The sequence below is a fragment of the Pipistrellus kuhlii genome, unplaced genomic scaffold, assembly GCF_014108245.1.
Source record: "Pipistrellus kuhlii isolate mPipKuh1 unplaced genomic scaffold, mPipKuh1.p scaffold_m20_p_7, whole genome shotgun sequence".
In the NCBI taxonomy this organism is placed as follows: domain Eukaryota; kingdom Metazoa; phylum Chordata; class Mammalia; order Chiroptera; family Vespertilionidae; genus Pipistrellus; species Pipistrellus kuhlii.
In genome coordinates this window covers 56,899,129-56,918,936 of record NW_023425573.1, presented here as the reverse complement: position 1 = coordinate 56,918,936, position 19,808 = coordinate 56,899,129, and positions in this window count along the sequence as shown.

Below are 19,808 nucleotides of genomic sequence, written 5' to 3'. Positions count from 1 at the left end.
TGGGCATTACTTGGTCTGGTCTAGAGTACCACAGAGCCATAATATACCCATATTTGTCCTTCCAGAGATTTGTCAGAAGAAACTTGCATCCACTGAACCAGGGTTGGGGAACCTCCGGCCCATGGGCCATACCATGCCCTCAAAATCATTTGGATCTGCCAAGGCACTAGGGGTGAGTTAATTAAATGTTTGACTAAATGTAGCAGGCTAATTTTTATTTTTTTATTTTTATTTATTTATTTTTTAAAATAAATTTTTACTGTTCATATTATTACAAATGTTCCTTTCCCTCCCCCCCCACCATTGCTCTCCTCCACCAGGTTCCCACCCCACCCTCTGCCCTTTCCCCACTTCGCATTGTCTTCATCCATAGGTGCACAGTTTATGTTCAATCTCTTCCCACATCCCCCTATCCCCTTTTCCCCAAGAATCGTCAGTTCACTCCCCTTCCATACCTCTGATTCTATTATATTCAACAGTTAATATTGTTCATCAGATTTTTTTTTTAATTTCCTTGGTTTTTAGATTCACTTGTTGATAGTTACGTATTTGTTGTTCATAATTTTTATCTTTATTTACTTTCTCTTCTGAAAGAACCCCCTTCAGCAATTCATATAATTCTGGTTTGGTGTTGATGAACTCCTTTAGCTTTTTTTTATTAGTGAAGCTTTTATCTGACCTTCGATTCTGAGTGATAGCTTTGCTGGATAGATTATCTTTGGCTGTAGGTTCTTACTATTCATCGCCTTGAATATTTCTTGCCATTCCCTTCTGGCCCGTCTGTGATTTCATGGTTTCTGTTAAGAAATCAGCTGACAATCGTATAGGTGCTCCTTTATAGGTAACTACCTTCTTTGCTCTTGCTGCTTTTAATATTCTCTCTTTGTCTTTTGCTCTTGATATTTTAATTATGATTTGTCTTGGTGTGGTCCTCTTTGGATTCCTTTTGTTTGGAGTTCTGTGCGCTTCCTGGACTTGTAAGTCTAATTACTTCACCAGGTGAGGGAAGTTTTCTGTCACTATTTCTTTCAGTATGTTTTCGATATCTTGCTCTCTCTCATCTTCTGGGACCCCCATAATTCTGATGTTGGTTCGCTTGAAGTTGTCCCAGAGGTTTCTTACATTATCTTCAATTTTCTGGATTCTCTTGCTTTCTAGCTTCTGTGGAGGAGTGTCTTCTGGCTCTTTATGTTCCAAATCTTTGACTTGATTCTTGCGATCTTCCATTCTGTTTTTAGGACTCTCTATAATATTTTTTTATTTCAGACAATGTATTCTTTATTTCTTGTTGATCCCTTATCATTTCTTGATGATTCCTTATTAATTCTTGTTGATTTCTTTTCATATCCTCATAGGTCTTATCGATCTTTTCTAGGAAATTCTTGAAAAACCTTATAAGCGTAGATGTGAACTCTATATCCAGTCGCTTTTTGTCCTCCATTTCTTTCATTTGTGATCTATTTCATTGTCGCATTTCGCAGCTACAGATGGTGCGAGGTTTCAGGGTGGAGCCTACAGCCTTGGCTTCCGTCAGCCCCGCCCTGTGCGGCTCCTGGGTCTCAGGGTCCTTCAGTACTCGTTGCAAGTGCCTCTGAGAGAAAGGTGCCCTCGATTTTCGCCTGCTACCAAACAGTCCAGGCTTTCCCCCAATGAGCCCGGTATTGGGGTTCAGTTCAGTTGGAAGTGGAGTTGGAGGTGGCATTCATAGCAGTCTGGAGCCCCTGTCTCCTTCCCATCAGGGCAATCCCGCGGCATAGCCAACCGTCCCTTCTCTGCGCGCAATGTGCTTGCCACCAGAACCTCCTTTTGCCGCTCCCCCGCGGCTCCTCCTTACAGCCCAGCTCCCTATGAATGAGCCTGGGTCCCGGGGTCTGGCCTAGAACTGGGTCTAGGGGCTGTCAGGTCTGGGGCCCAGCACAGTTGGAGCTTTTATCTCCTTCTTGGTAGGGAACACCAGCCAGCACCTCAGCCTCCCTCTTCTCAGGCTCCTTCCTCTCCACGCGCCACGTAACTCCGTACCTCAGGCTTTTACAGCTCCTCCGCGCTTCCTTCTGGTTTTCTCCTTGCTTCTCGTTGTAGAATTTCCAGTCAGTTGACTTTCCTGTAGTTCTGGGTAATGTCCATTTTATATTTTAGTTGTATTTTATTGAAATTGTTGTGTGCTGCTGCGGCTAGGTGCCTACCTGAGCAGCCATCTTGGATTCTCAGCAGGCTAATTTTTAAATTGATTATTTTGTATAGCCCATGAATTATGTTATAAATATCCTAATGGCCACTGGCAAAAAAAGGTTCCCCACCCCTGCCTAAATTGAAAAGCAGAATTTCTTCTCCTTCACTGAGTCCATTAGGATTTTTCCTGCCTGATATTGTCATTATCAACCTCTAGGCATGCTGCCTAGAGGCCAGAGTGGCTGGGGGTGGGGCTGCCTCCATCTTTGTCAGTTTATTTTGCATACTTACTCCTGATTGCCTGTTGGGTGTCACACAGTTACACCAATTTGCATATTTCTCTTTTATTAGTGTAGATAAATATTCTCAAGTCACAGAAAGAAAATCCAAATGGCTTATAAACATAAGTAGATGATCAAGTCCACTTGTAATAAGGTAAACACATGTCAAAACTATTCTGATATGTTACTTTTCAGACTGAAAATGGTCTAAGAGATTGATAACACATTTTATTCTTTGTTAGGCCCTCTCACACATTAGGGAGAATTAAATGGGTATGACTCTAATAGAAGGAATTTTGCAAGATTCATCAAAACCTCATATATCTGTTGACTCACAATTGCACTTCTAGAAATTTTTCCTACAGATATACTTGCCCAAAAGTGAAATGCTATCATCCATGCCAATATTGCTTGACATAAGAAATTGGAAATATTTCACATGCCCATTAATAGGACACTGGTTAAGAAGTCATGGAACATTTACAGAGGGCTTTTTAAAAAAGAGGACACTCTCTAATTGATCATAAGATATATTGCTAAATGAAAAAAAAAAAGATAATGTATGAAACAGTGTATACTGCATGCTACTTTTTGTAAAAAAGAGAAGGAATAAGACTATCCTATCTAATAAAAGAGTAATACACAAATTAACTATCTCTCCATCATAAGGATGGCAATGCCCATAGCCACAAGATGGCGGCGCCCAGTCCTCCCAGCCCCCACCAGAGTCCCCCAGTCCTGGGTAGAAGGTGGGGGGCAGCTGCTGAGAGTGGGCAGTGGGAGCAGCCTGGCAGAATACTTGCTTCATCGCCATGGCAATGAGGCAAGCGTTCTGCGCCCAGCTGCGAATGGGCCTCTGGGACACAGAGAGCCTCTGGGCAGCAGGTGTGGAGTGACCAGGCCCCACAGAGAGCTACTGGAACATGGATTCATGTGCAGGGGTACTAGTCTCTTTATACTTTCCTTTAAATGCATGAAGAAACTCTGTAAGAATAGATAAGAAAATAAGCCAAACTGGTGTGGCTCAGTGGTTGAGCGTCGATCTACAAACCAGGAGGTCACAGTTCAGTTCTCTATCTGGACTTCTGGCTTATGTCAGACCCCCAGTATGGGGAGTGCAAGAAGCAACCAATCAATAATTCTGTCTCATCATTGATTTTTCCATCTCTCCCTCTCTCTTTCTCTCTGAAATCAATCAAAATATATTTTTTAAAAATAAAATAAGCAATTATGGTTCTATATATGCATTTGTGTGTCAGAGAGCTGTGTAGATGGTAAACAGTGAGAACAAAACTTTTTTCTGTACACTTTTTAAAAATTTTTGAACTATATGAGTATATGACATTTAAGGGTAGAGAAGGGGTGAAGACTGTGCTTGCCAGGAAGAGCTGTTCCTTTACAGCCCTAGTCACAAGCAAACCATTTGCTGTTAGGGAGAGTGGGAAGTCAATAAAAACTATCTTCATTGCCAGAGGATCTTTCTACTAAAAAGTACACCATTAAAGCCACACTTTGGAAAGAGAACCAACTAAAATACATTTTTTTATTATTTTTTTTTTACTTATTTGTGTTGCTTTACCTAGGAGAAAGGAAATTTTCCCCAAATATAGTGTATCCTCACGTCTTCATCTTTTTAATTCTTTTTAAACATGAAGGGGGAAAAAGCTTTCAGTATTTTCCTTGTCTTGGTCCATTCAGTGGCGGTGGCTTATAAACAACAGAAATTTAATTTCTACTGGTTTCTTTCCCATAGTCTGTTGAGAGCCCACTTCCAGTTCTCATTGTACTCTCACATGACTGAAGGGTTAGGCATATCTCCAGAACTTCTTTTATTAAAGCGCTAATCCTGTTCATGACGGCTCCACCCTCATAATTTAATGAATCCTGTTCATGAGGGCTCCTCCCTCATAATTTAATGAATCCTATTCATGAGGGCTCCTCCCTCATAATTTAAGTGCCTCCCTAAACTCTACCTCCTAAAACCATCATCCTTAGGGGTTTGAATGTCAAAAAAATGAATTTTGGAGGGACACATTCATTCAAACCCTAGCATTTCTCCTAACATACTTTATAGCTTTAAAATATGATTTTGTAAGCTGAATGTTTCTCTGCTTTTGTTGATTTTGCCATTAAACTTGGAAACTCCTCTATTTTGTCTACAGAATTTTAAAGTTTTCTGATCTAGATGAACACACCATTTTAGTACAATTCTGTCCAATGTAAAGTGGGAGAGTTATTTTTCAAACTAAGTTTATGGGAGTTGTTTTTTGTTGTTGTTGTTGTTGTTGTTTTGTTTTTAATGTAAACCTCACCTTTTATTTGTCACCTAAGAGTTCACCCTCTGTTTCTAGACTAATATTTTTACCAGCTTGCAAGGACATTTCTCTCTCTGCTCTAGGATATTAGCAAACCACCTAATTCAACTCCCTCTGAGTCTAACAATATGTCCTAAATTATTCTATCCAGATCATCAATAAAGCTATGACAAAACCTATGCTTATTGTAGGTTTCCGTGAATTATCTTTTTGATTCACCTGGTCTAGAAACACAGTGAAGGCTAACTACTCTTCTTTTATAACTTTCTCAAATTGTTCAATTACCTAGAAGTGGTATAAACCAGGCTCTACCACTACACTGATGTGATTAAAGAAAAGTTAACTCCAATAACCTAAAATTCCCTTCAGCCATTGTTTCAAAGGAGAATTTGTAAGACACTTTGCATTGCAACTTGACTTATATGGTAAAGATATAAAAGTGATACTCCAGGAATTAACAGATTGTATTCAGTTTCTTTGTTTTTCTCTTCCCTGCCCTCCCCCACTTGCTCAGGAAGTGTTTTTAGCTTGGTTTTAGGACTGAATTAAAAACAAAACAAAACAAAACAAAGAAGAAAAAAAAAAGACTAGTCCTGGGGGAAAATAACCCTTGAGAAAGTAATGCTAACACAATATCGTGACCATATTTCTTTTTATCACATAAGTAGACCATGATAATAGTAGAAATATAATAGTAGATATGAGAGCTCAATATAATTTTCCTCTACTTTTGTATATTTTGAACATATTTTCATAACAAAAACTTAAATAAATGAACATTCTCAATCTCTTTTATTATGGTGCATTTTTTTTTCTTTTTTTATTGAACTTATTGGGGTGACATTGGCCAATAAAATTATATAGGTTTCATGTGTACAATTCTATAATACATCATGCATATTGAATTGTATGTTCACCGCCAAATGTCATAATTATCTATACTTGCTCACTGGGTTAAAAAGGGTATACTATACTAGAGGCCCAGTGCACAAAATTTGTGCACTGGTGGGGGTGGGGGGTCACTCAGCCTGATCTGCACCCTCTTGCAGTCCAGGAGCCCTCGAGGGATGTACAATTGCCAGACTAGTCCTGCTCCCCATGGTTTTGGACTCAATGAGAAAACAGCAAATGAAAGAACTGAAATAACTCAGGAGAAATTATTTCCTCTTCTCAGGGTGTACTGAGCTAGTGAAATAATATACACCAGTAACTCACCTCATCTATCTATAGTTTACTCCTGAAGTTACCCAAAGGGTACTAATATTAGTTGTGGGATTGAAACGATTGTATATATGTATTTTGGTGGATATAATAGGAAAGGTCTGCTCTAGATAGGGAAAATGGTGTCCAGATGTAAAGAGATATTTGAAGGAAAAATCTCACACATACCCCCACCACCTTAAATATTTACATGGTTGAGAAGGTAAATATTTTTTTGCTCAAGATGAGGAACAGAGAAAATCCAGCTAAAATTGCTGTTTGGGCTCTGAGAGTGGTATTTCATCAGCCATTTAAAACTTAATTGCAAAAGCATAAATAATATTCCCAAGCCCCTTATTCTCTTTATAAATTATACTTCCTCACTTATGTGCTATTCTTCATTTGCCTGAAAAGAAAATTAAGGCTTCCTAATAGTTATCCACAAATACATAACAGCTTTGTGGGTCCTATTTTATTTAGTATATCATTTGTGAGTTGAGTATTTATGTTTAGAATAAACTTATTAAACTAGCCAAAGATAACAAACTTAGCTGGCATGCCTATTACTTAGGAAAACATGATTGAATTGTAAGTCATCGACACAAATTTAATGACCTTTAATGGGGACAAATGCAGATTAAATCACCTAAATAAAAGAAACAGATGTTAGAAATTTACATAAACATTGTAGAATATTATCTAGTAATTATGATATATCAGAAGCAATAAACGAAGCTTTTATAGTGATCACTGACCAGGTCTTAATTAGAGGATTGTTTTCTAGGTAAAACCAACTAGTATAGATGAAATGATGAGACTAAGATATTTTCTGATAGGAAGAATTTCAGCCAATATGAGAATGTTTAGTAAATGACAGAAGAGATGCATAAATTAAGTATGGGAAAGACCACTAATATAAGAATAGGTTTTAATGTTCCTCAAATATTTAGAAAGGAATCATAGATTGTGACCAATCATTCTACATTTGAGTAGAAGACAGGGAAAAAGCACGCTGTAGAAATAAAGACTTAGCATTATAATCATGGGAAGACTTCCTTATCACAAAAAATATGTGATATTGAAAATGAGAGAGCATTGTGAAATCTCCAAAAGATATTTAAGTTATATCTCATGGAGAGACTCAAAAGAGGAAGTTCAAAATTCTGTCTATTCCTAAAATCCTGTGATTACCTATGGAATCAAAGATTAATATCATATTTTAAGAATGATTTAATAGAAAGCTAAAACCTTGGATATCCATCGAATTTTAATAAGTTGGTGACTAGCAATAAACTACAGAAACATAATAATCCAAGAGTAAGACACAAAGTATCAACCTTCATTCTACTATTCACAAATTCTGACTCTACATCTAAGTGTTTTTATGTGGAAAATATAGCATTTGACTTCACCTTCAAGAGTTGTACAGATGATAAGAAAATAAATGTGAAAGCCATTTAACTATTGTTGACATATATGTCTCTGTTGTTAATAGTAACAAATCATACCTATGTCTCAATGATACATATATAAATCTTTTAACTACAAATATGAAACCTTTCACTTCTGCATAAAACTATTTACTTCTGTTACATTTTTTATGAAAATACGTTCATATAATAAAGTTCATAAGGTGTATTGCTCAAAGGATTTTAGTAAATAATCATCATTCAGGTCAAGATATAGAACATTACCAACATACTAGAATATTCCGTCATGTCCCATCCCAGTTAACCTTTGCAAAGATAACTACCATACTCTGACTTTCATCACTAGAGATTAATTTTAGTTATTTTGGAAGTTCACATAAATGAAATCATAAAATATGTACTCTGATTTTGGTTACTTTGGCTAACATTATTTCTGTGAGATTCATCAATGTGATTGCATGAAGCAGTTGTTCGTTATTTGTATTGTTATATACTATTTTGCTTTAAGAAACTGCTAAAAACAAAAGCATTTCTGGAATGGCAGAGTAAGGATCTCTGAAAATATCCTCTTTTATAAAAGCAATGAGATCACTGGTAAAAATGGTTAAAATCAACTTCTCAGAACTCTGGAAATAAGCCAAATACTACAGCAATCCTAAGATCATTTATTTATTTTTATTTACTTATTTTTTTAAAAAAACTGATATTTGTTTTTTAAAAATGAGCTCTCTGGGATTTTAGCTTCCCCTATTCTTATTGCACTCTTTCCAGATTCATAATAACCTTGAAAATCAGCAGCCTCTCATCATAGATGCTGTAAAAACCACCCTAGTAGATACTGAACAGGACAGAATGGGTTTGGAGCTCCCAAAAAATCCTTAGTCAATTGTTGCTATTTGACCTAGCTGGCAACTCCCTGGAAAAGCCCCACTCACAAGACTTGTATTTATTTTTCCTGCTCTGGAATTTACTCAGTGAGGAGAGCTCTATTCCCTAGGCATTGTCAAAAACATTCAGTGGCAATTACCTAACATCACAGCAATCTAAGGCAATCTACCATTTGAAACAAATAAGAAGCTTGCCAAAAAACAAAACAAAACAAAACAAAAACTTAAAAGAAAAATCTAGAAAATGGGACATCCACAGTGGACTTTGAAAAGTTCCAACCTATTCCTGGGGATCTAGATGGCCACATACATGTGCAGGACCTTATGCATGCCCCAGAAAGACCACAGAAGGCCCTATTCTCTAGCTTCTAGCATAATCCAAGGCCCTGTGCAAACAGGATCTGAAGGCTAAGGCAGATGTATAAAATGCCAGAGCATTGAAGACATGCCCCAACACAAACCCACAAAGATCCTCTTTCGTGTTTGCAAAATCTTGAACATTTGTTGTTTTAGGGCATTTAAAGAAATCTTCCTGCAGTTGTTAGCTAACCATTTATATAACCACAGAGAGACTTCCATAGCCATACATGACAGAACTAGAGGCCTAGTCCACAAAATTTGTGCATGGGTGGGGGAGTGGTCCCCTCAGCCCAGCCTGAAACCTCTCCAATCTGGGACCCTTCGGGGGATGTCTGACTGCTGGTTTAGGCCCTGCAGTTGGACATCCCTTTCATAATCCTGGAACACTGGCTCCTAATTGTTCACCTGCCTGCCTGCCTGGTTGCCCCTAACCCCCCTTGCCAGCCTGATTGCCCTTCACAGCCTCCGGCCTAATTGTCCCTAACTGCCCACCCCCTCTGGCCTGGTCGTTCCCGACTGCCCCCTTCTGCCAGCCTGGTCACTCCTATCTGCCACCCCCTGCCAGCCTGGTTGTAGGCAGCCATCTTATGAGGGTGTGATGGTCAATTTGCATATTATTTTATTATTTAGGATTAGTTTTCAAAAGTCTAATTTTACAGAATTAGTTCTCAAAATACCATGTTAGGCCAAAAACTGCAATAAATTTAAAATAATTTAAATTATACAACATGTTTTCTAGCCACAATGGAATAAAGTAAAAAATCAATAAAAAATTTTTGAGAAATTTACCAATAGGTGGAAATGAAACAACATACCCCTAACTAACAAGTAGATAAAAAAAAATCACAAGGAAAATAAGAATATATTTTAAGATGAATGAAAATGAAAACACAACATGCAAAACATATGGCATGCAGTGAAAGCAGTGCTCAGAGAAAAATTTATAGTTATAAATGCCCATATTAAAAAAGAAGATTTCAAATGAATAAGCTAAGCTTCCACCTTAAGAAACTAGAAAATAAAGAACAATCTTAATTCAAATCAAGCAGGAAGGAAATAAAGAAGATAAGAAAGAAAATAAATAAAATGGAGTGAGTCCTGGCCAGGTGGCTCAGTTGTTGAAGCGTCATCCCATACACCAAAAAGGTGGTGGGTTCTGTTCCAGGTCAGGTCACATGTGGGTTTGATCCCCTGTCAGGATGCCTCCACTAGGCAACTGATTGATGTTTCTTTCTCACATTGAAGTCTGTCTCTCTCTCTCTCTCTCTCTCTCTCTCTCTCTCTCTCTCTCTCTCAACATCAATAAAACATATCCTCGGGTTAGGATTTAGATAGATAGATGATAGATAGATAGATGATAGATAGATAGATAGATAGATAGATAGATAGATTATAGATAGATGATAGATAGATAAAATAGTGTTGAGACAAATCGAGAAAAGCAACAAAACCAAAGGTTGATTCTTTGAAAATATCAAGAAAATTGGCAATCCTTTAACCACTGCTAAAAAAAAAAAAAAATTAAAAATTAAAGAAAAGAATTGGGAAAAAAGGCTAAAATTACTAAAATTAGAAATGAACAATAGGCCGTCAAGCTATTCTGTCAAAGCCAAAAGTGGAAGTTGAACCATTTACTTTTAATTTGTACAAGTGAAAAGGATTATAAAGGAATCCTATGAACACTGTATGGCAACAGATTAGATAATCAAGATGAAGTGGGTGAATTACCAGGAAAACACAAACTACAGAAATTTTTACTTATGTAATTTCTTTCTTTACATATTTTATAATTATATTATTAGGTACATTTAAATTTAAATTTATAATCCTGTTGATTCCTTTACAATTGCGAAACACTATGTTTTTGTCTAATAGTAATATTTTTTGCTTTAGTGTTTGTTTTGCCTGATATGTATATAGCAGCACCATTTTCTTTGGTTATCATTTCATGTTATATTTTTCATACCATTACTTTCAACCTTCAGGAGTCCTTATATTTAAGATATTCTATCTAATAAAGAGGGAATATGCTAATTGACTGTCACACCCTCACAAAGATGGCAGCAGTCACAGCCAATAAGGAGAAAATGTGCTAATTGACTGCCATGCCCTCAAAGATGGTGGTGCCCACAGCCATAAGAAGGCAGTTCTCAGTCCCCTCAGCCCTGCCTGGGGAGCAGGCACATGGCACGGCCAAGCGTGCCTCCAGGTGGGTCCAGCCACTCTGTCCACCTGCCTCTAGAGTCCTCCAGTCCTCTCAGCCCCCTATCCCCCCAGGGCCGGCCCAAGGGGCAGGAAAGCCTCAGATGTCAGCTGCCCAGGCTCCCAGGGCCTGCCCGAGAAGTGATCAAATGACTAAACAAGCAGGCTGTGTGGCGTGACAAGGTTGGCAGGGGGGTTAGTGAGGGACAACCAAATAACTGGAACAAGCAGGTGCGAGGAGCAACCAGGCTGGTGGGGGAGGGGGTGTGTGAGGAATGAGCAGGCTTGCAGGAGGGACAGTTGGGGGCAACCAGACAGGCAGGCAGGTGAGTGATTAGGAGTCAAGGATTCAGGATTGTGAGAGGGATGTTCGATTGCTGGTCTATACTGGCAGTTGGATATTCCCTGAAGGATCCTGGATTGGAAAGAGTTGAGATTCTTCCCCCTGCCCCTGTGCATGAATTTCATGCACCAAGCCTCTAGTATCTTTTATGAGCAGCATGTACTTGGGTGTTTCTGTCCACTTTAACCATCTTTGTCATTTAATTGGAGTATTAATCACACTAATTAAGTATAATTATTGATACATTTAGATTTAAATCTACCTTATTACTATTTGTTTCCTATTGTAATATATATTTTTGTTTCTATATTTTCTTTTGTCCCATTTATGAGAGTTAGTGATATATTTATTATTGCTGTATATTATTGATTAAACTAAAATAAGTAATTTCAATATTCATCTTTTGCTTATTACAATATACCTTAAGTTATCCACCTTTTGTGTTGTCATATATTTTTAATCCTACATTCATTTAAAACCCTACAGTGCATTGTTACTACTGGTTGTATTTAAGTTTACTCATTTATTCTTCCCTATGTACTGAATTTTTTCTTGTAGTACCATGATTCTGAAAATAAAAAGGCCTTTTATACTTTCTTTTAGTGTAAGTCTGCTAGCAACAGATTGTTTCTCCCTTTGTTTATCCATAATGTATTTACTTTACATTCCTTTCTGATGACTATTTTTGTGAGTATAGAATTCTTGGTTGTGTACTTTTAGAATTTTAAAGATAGCATTCCATTATCTCCTGTATTCCATAGTTTCTATTGAAAAGTCAGCATTGAGTCTTATTTTTGCTCCTTTGAAAGTAATGTATTTTTTTTCTCTTTGACTATTCTAAATATTTTATTTTTATCATTGTTTTCCAGGTATTTGAATATGAAGCACTGGTTGTAGTTTTACTTGTATTTATCCTTCATGTGATTGGTGAAGCTTCTTGAATTCATGATTTGCTGTCTTTCATAAGTTTTGTAAAATTAGTTGCCAATATAATTTAAAAGACTAATTTTGTTCCCTTCTGGGACTCCAATTACAGGTATACCAAACTTTTAAACTCTGTTTCACATTCCTTTTATTTTCCCTTCTGTATTTTCTTCCCCTTTTTAAATTAAATTTGAATAATATCACTATTATTCTCTTTATGCCTAATTTGTTACAGTCCTGTCTTTTAATTTGTTTAGTTCTTATAACTTTTATATCTAGCATTTTCTTTTAGTTCTGTTTTTTTATATACTTGGTAATTTTTTAATTGGACATTGAACATCTTGTGTGAAAAATTACAAAGAATCTACATGAAGTTATATTTTTCCAGAAAGGATTTAATATGCTCTACCCATATATGGAATGAAAACATTAGTCAATGCAGGATTTTAGACTTTATTATCCTCATCAATTTCTATTTATTTCAGCCTTTAATTTTTAAGTAATAGCCTTCTTGGGTTCTCCTCTGAAATCCTGAGGTGTTTATTTATGTTTTTTCCTGAAATCTTGATGTGTTTATGTGGGCTCTCATACCTTGATGGTATCTAAATTTTCATCACTGTCTCCCAAGATCTCTAAGACTGCCAACATTTCTGCTTATCATCTAAGCTCTTCCTTTATAATTAGTTTCTCTGCAACAGTTTATGAGTCAGCACATGCCTCGAGGAGAAATTGCACAGGCATTTAGGCTCATTCCTCTCAATTCCTGGATGTTAGTCTCTCAAGTTCTAAGTTTGGTAGACTCAAACTCCAACACCTGTCTCTTAACCCAGTGAGACTGCCATACATTCTGGCTGACATTTGCTCCTTGGCCTCTATTACCTATGACATGAATCTACAAACACACATGTGAAAAGCTCAAGTGAATGTGTGGTTAATTTATTACATCTTTATCTTCTCTGGGATCTTGGTCCCTCCAGTACTGGCTTCCTTAATTCCCCTCTAATAACTTTAAATAGTTGATTATATTATTTTAAAATAGCTGTTCTCAACAGGAGAGTTAATGTAATACAAGCTATTCTGTCATAGCCAGAATGGAGTTAAGCCATTTACTTTCTATTTTTAATTTTTCTTAATCTCTGTTTTCAATATAATCTTCTCATTTGTGGTTCCTTAAAACTGCAGAGTTAAAATTGAGTCAGAAAAATTATGTACCTGGGTGAATTTAAAATAAGAAAAATGATTCAGGAAAGCATTTATTCAAACACTAAATAAAATTTGTATGATTGCTTTTTTTCTATGATTAGCTATTTAACAAAGGAAAAAATGGATTTATGAGTTATGTAGATGTTGGTTTAATAATGCAGACTCAATATTCTGTGTATCCCAGATATAATGTCACTATTAAAAAAGAAAACAAAAACATTGGTTTTTTAGGTATTAAAGTTAGTGTCTTTTTGTAACATATTTTGTATTATTATTTGAATTTATAACATGTATTTCCTTTTTTCAAAAAGGCAAGTTTATCAGTTTGATATGGACTTATTTCCCTCCCTCCGTCCCTCCCTCCGTCCCTCCGTCCCTCCCTCCCTCCCTCCCTCCCTCTCTCTCTCTCTCTCTCTCTCTTCTTTCTTTCTTTCTTTCTTTCTTTCTTTCTTTCTTTCTTTCTTTCTTTCTTTCTTTCTTTCTTTCTTCTTTCAAGTGAAAGTAGGTCTTTTTAGTATGTCGTGTAGATCTTCTGGACCGAACATGCTCCATTTAGAGCTGAGTTTCCTGCTTAGAGGGACAATTAATATGCTTACTACTTGAAAAATAGCATGGCTCATTGGACCAAGCTTTGAGTCAGTAGTTTGGAGTTATAATCCTACTTCTGTTACTGATTCAATTTGTGCCCCTGGGCCAGCCATTTAACTTTTGTATTTGTTCACCTGAAAATGGTATAAAATTATCAGTTATTTGCAAGAGTAGCTAGTAATTACTGATTTTGAATATAAATGCATATAATATATTTTGACCAGTTAAAATTACTACAAACATTGCTACAATTCAATTTTCTTCCAAAACTTCAGTACTGCTTTAATTAAAATTCTTCTGATCTAACTTAAAATGAAGCACAGTAAAATGCAGTTAAGTGTTTTGTTTAATTTGCATGCTTAAACAGGTGGGAAAATCCAGTGTACTTAAGCCTAAGAAAACAAAAAATGTTTAAAAATAGAGAGAACAATAATCTTTCTTTCCCCCACAGTTTTTTATTTTATTTTTAAAAGTATATATTTTACACACGTATTATTCTTTATTGCCAAAGCACAAAAATTTACATTTACATACAATAACAATAAACTCGTATTTTTTCTTTTCTTATTTATAATTCTTTAGAATTGAATTTAATAATAATTACTCCTAAATTTTATAATAAATTTCTCTCGTTACAGTTTTCTTTTTAATTTTTCACCACATTATAAAAAGGAGCAAATAGTCAGATCATTCCTTTGCCTGATACTTTATCTTCCTTTGTACAATACATAATACTAAAAAAAAAATAATAAAATAAAAAAAATCAAGATTGAATTAATGTAAATACAAAGAAATTTAAAATATAGTACTTGGACTTAGGAAAGGTACCTTTTAAATGAAGTTTTTAAAATAATGCTTTTAAATATTTAATAAGACATATACAATTTATTTCATTTATTTGAGTTTAAGTTTAAATAGAAGATACTAAATTGACTCTCTTTATTGCATATACTTATAACTGTTTCTACTGCATTTATAATTGCTCTGAGACTTAGAGCAATTATTATTATTATTTTTTACTTATCTATGAAATGCTAAAAATAATATCAAGTCTACCAATCAAAATTGTAGTAGCCCAATTGCCTATCAGTAGATGAGTGGATAAAAAAAGCCAAGTATTATACAATGGAATACTATTCAGCCATAAAAAAGAAGGAAATCATATCTTTTGCAATAGCATGGATGGACCTGGAGATTAATATGCTAAGTGAAAAAAAGCCAGTCAGAGAAAGATAAGTACCATATGATTTCACTTATATGTGGTATATACATATATATGGTATGTGTATATTTTAGAGAGGAAGGGAGAGGGAGAAGAGATAGCAACATCAATGATGAGAATCATTCATCGGCTGCCTTCTGCATGAGCCCAACTAGGGATTGAGCTCACAACCCAGGTATGTGCCCTGACCAGGAATTAAAAACTGTGATCTCCTGCCCTAACCGGTTTGGCTCAGTGGATAGAGCACTGGCCTGTGAACTGAATAGTCCCAGGTTCGATTCAGGTCAAGGGCATGTACATTGGTTGCGGACACATCCCCGCTAGGGGGTGTGCAGGAGGCAGCTGATCGCTCTCTCTCATCGATGTTCCTAGCTCTCTATCCTTCTGTAATCCTCTCCCTTCCTCTCTGTAAAAAATCAATAAAATATATTATTAAAAAAAATACCATGATCTCCTAATTCATAGGTCAGTGCTCCACCACTGAGCAACACTGTCTGGGCTCTATGTGAAGTCTTATGAACGAAATAGAAACATAGATACAGAGAACAGACTGCTAGCTGTCAGAGGGTAGAGGCTGGGGGTTGGGTGAAAAAGGTGAATGGATTCAGCAAAGAAAAAATACATAGAAAACAGTTGATTACTGGGGGGATGGGGGTGGGGGAGGTAGAAGAGGGTAAATGGGGGATAAATGATGATGAAAGAAGATTTGACTCGGTTGGTGAACATGCCTGAAACTTATATAATTTTATCAACCAATGTCACCCCAATAAATTCAATTAAAATTTTAGTAAATAAAATAATTAAAATGTAAGAATGTATATGAAGACACATTGAAACCATTTATCTTGTTAGAGATAACTTTGAAGAATGCTGATTTTTAACAGCCTCGAAATAACATCTCTGTATTATTGAAGTCTTGATGTTTTTATTCACCAGCCTAATCTTTGTCACCATTCTAGGTGGTTTCAACATTCTTGCAAATTACTCATCCAACTCCCTGGAAGTTTTTTATTTATTTATTTTATTATTAAAAAAAAAAAAAATATATATATATATATATATATATATATATATATATATATATATATATATAATTTTTTTTATTGATTTTTCAAAGAGAGGAAGGGAGAGGGATAGAGAGTTAGAAACATCAATGAAAGAGAAACATCAATCAGCTGCCTCCTGCACCCCCCCCCGCCACTGGGGATGTGCCTACAACCAAGGTACATGCCCTTGACCAGAATCGAATCTGGGACCCTTCAGTCTGCAGGCTGATGCTATATCCACTGAGCCAAACCGGTTTCGGCTCTCTGGAAGTTTTGACATCCAGTTTTCTGGACCTCCTTATGTTAGTGACCATTTTTCTGTCACTCCAATAAGACTTCTAGTGTATTTGTAATTGCTCTGAGACTCAGTTATTTTTTTCTTATCTATGAAAGTGGTAAAAATAACTCCCAATGGTAACTCCCTAGCTACTATCAACACTAGACATATATCCCATTCAAAGCCTTGAATTCTTATTCATAGATCATAGCTCCTATCCTTCTAGTTCACTTGTGTATGCAAATTAACCCTCATGCCCTCACAAGATAGATGCCTGTGACCAGGCCAGTAGGGGGCTTAGCTTAGTGAGAGACAACCAAATGACTGAATAAGCAGGCTGTGTGGGGCAATAGGTCGGCAGTGCGGGTTAGTGAGGGATGACCAAATGATTGAATAGCAGGCTGCATGGGGTGACTAGGCCTGTGGGGAGGCCTTGAGTGATGACCACACCAGCATGGGGAGCAGTTAGGGGCAACCAGGGCAGCAGAGGGGGGCATTTGGGGGCGACCAGGCAGGCAGCCAGCTGAGTGATTAGGAGGTAGAGGTCCAGGATTGTGAGAGGAATGTCCACCCACAGTTTAGGCCCTATCCAAAGGATCGGGCCTAAACCAGCAGTCAAACATCCCCTGAGGGGTTCCAGATTGGAAAGGGTGCAGGTTGGGCTAAGGGAACCCCCCCTACCCCACCATGCATGAATTTTGTGCACTGGGCCACTAGTATCTTGTATAAATACCTTCCAGGAAGCAAGAGTCCTTCTAATGTGTCAGCTTTCTAATTCATTACTCCTATCACTTCTTTTTACCTACAAGAGCCTCTTATAAACTATGCTTTCTTCTTATCCAACTGACATTCTATCATTCATTATCCCAATAACTCCCATACAATTTCCATTACTTCCTTATTCCTCTCCTCTTCAAAATCTCTTAACAAATCCAACCATGGAAGAACACAATCATCTGTCTTCTCTGTGCCTGCCAACACCTTTGTGTTACAGGAAATAACCACACACGTAGATGGGCAGATTGAAGCCATGATCTCCAACCTCTCAAATCATTGATCAATCCCTACACTTCTATGGTAACACTTTTCTCTCCAAGGTCAGTTAGGACTATTTCATACCTTTTCATCATGCCCCTTTCACGTTATGCTAAAATCTTGCTTTAAAGGGAAATAAGAGCTCTCAGCTGGGAATGCCATCACCCTCTAGTGTCCTGTTTTACAAACTCATCTTCTACTTGCCCTTTCTTCTTTTTGCCTGCCTCAAAAAAACAAACAACAAAACAAAACAAGAAAGGAAAAGATGTTAGAAATAGAGACAAAAAGGGAGATGAGGTAGATAGATAGATGATAGATAAATGAAGGGAAGAGGAGAAGAGAGAAAAAAAAGGAAAAAGAGAAAAAAAGGAATGGCCATACTGGTTTGCCCTGAAGGGTGTCCCGGATCAGGGTGGGAGTTCCCTTGGGGTGTGGGGTGGCCTGGGCAAAGGGCCTGTGGTGGTTTGCAGGCCAGTCACGCACCCCAGAAGCCCAAGGGGAGGCCCTGGTATCTGGGATTTATTTATCTTCTACAACTGAAACTTTGTAGCCTGGAGTGGAGCCAAGCTTCCTGCTTTCTCAGTGGCAGCAGCCATTTCTGTTGGGATTTATATATCTTCTATAATAAAACTTTGTAGCCTTTAGTGGAGGCCTAGGCCAACAAGGGCAGGCGGAAAGCTTGGCTTCCTCTATTGCCAGGGAAATCCAAGCCTCTCTCCTGCTCTCTGTGGCGGCAACCATCTTGGTTGAGTTTATTTGCATATTTACTACTGATTGGCTGGTGGGTGTTGGTTATGGGTATAGTGGAAGCACAGTCAATTTGCATATTACTATTTTATTAGATAGAATTATGTATAACAGGATATTGTAAAAATTAAATTACAAATTTTTTATTAAAACATTATATTGGCTTGGCTGGGCTGCACAAATATTATGGGCCACATGCAGCCCGCGGGCCGAGAGTTTGACACTCTTACTTTACTTGGCATAAGAGAAATTCATTAGTTGTGCTACTTCCAGAATGCCTATTTTATCTGAAACCAAAAGATTTTTACAGTAGCTAAAAAAACAGCAGAAATACCTTTAAGTCCTTCATTGAGGTGGAATTCAACATCCCTCATACTCAGGGATTCTAACATCTTCCTGAAGATTAAGACAGATTTGGCATGTGTTGCTTATAGGTGTCTATTGTTATGTCCAAAAGCAGGTGAATACCTTAAATTTCCTCACAATATATGCCATTCTACCAAATCTCAAAGGCTAATTCAATTCTAGCCCTACTTTAAAGTTGTAGTCTATCCATACCTTTTTGAGCCATGAGTTTCTAGTATAAAAAATCATCCTTTATTCTGGAACCATCTGTGACTCCTATTTACTTCTGTCTCCTCATCTAGCCAACACAAACTTGCATCTCAAGATTTTTCAGGCTGGGAATAATTTGCAGTTTAATTGAACTTGTTTCTGGGACTCTGGACTTGAAATTCTAGCATTGGAGTAGCTACTAGGGTAGGTCTCAAGTTTTGGGACTGAGTGATGTTAGCTAAGTTAAAACGCATGCCTAATGCTCTGGCAGACCAGAATTCTTTCATGTTTCATTTTCCTTTCCTCACTATTCTTCCTAAATCAGGTTTGTACAGCTTGCACCATTGGACTTGTAGATTAAAAAAAAGTGATTCTACAAAAAGGGCAGGAGGGTCAGTTGCAGCTATCTCTTTTTAAGTTTTGAAATTCCCCATAGGGAATAGTCTTAACAGGTTATTTTTGAATTTTTGAAAAATGCAGTGCAAAGTGAACACAGATTTAGGAACAAAACAGATAACTACTGTTAATGGATGCTAATATTTCCCATTTGGTTATTTTAACTCTTTATTAGAGAAGAATACTGTAGTGAAGACTTTGGTTAGTTGTTCCTCTTTCATACTACAGAAAAATAATTTTTATCTCCTCTTGCATTCTCATACTGGGGAATTTGGGTGGTAAGATAAGGATTATGTTTTCAAGTTTTAGTCATATTTCTGGTTATTCCAGTTATTCCACATGCTCTGGTTTCACAATTCAAAAATATTGAAGTGATTCAGAGATAAGACAACAGTGGGGCCTGATCCAGGGTATAACCGACATCAAATTCCTGAATGAAATGAAGGTAGTTCTAAATAAAATACACTCTTCTATTCCAGAAATGTTAGTGGCAACTCTTAATTCAACCAGCGAATGGAAAATGGTTTATATTTATTCCTTTGAACAACTCATAATGTCTAAAGAACTACATGAGATCTTTTAGATACCTTGAAGAGCAACTTTAGACTTTTCTCAACTGTTGCACAAT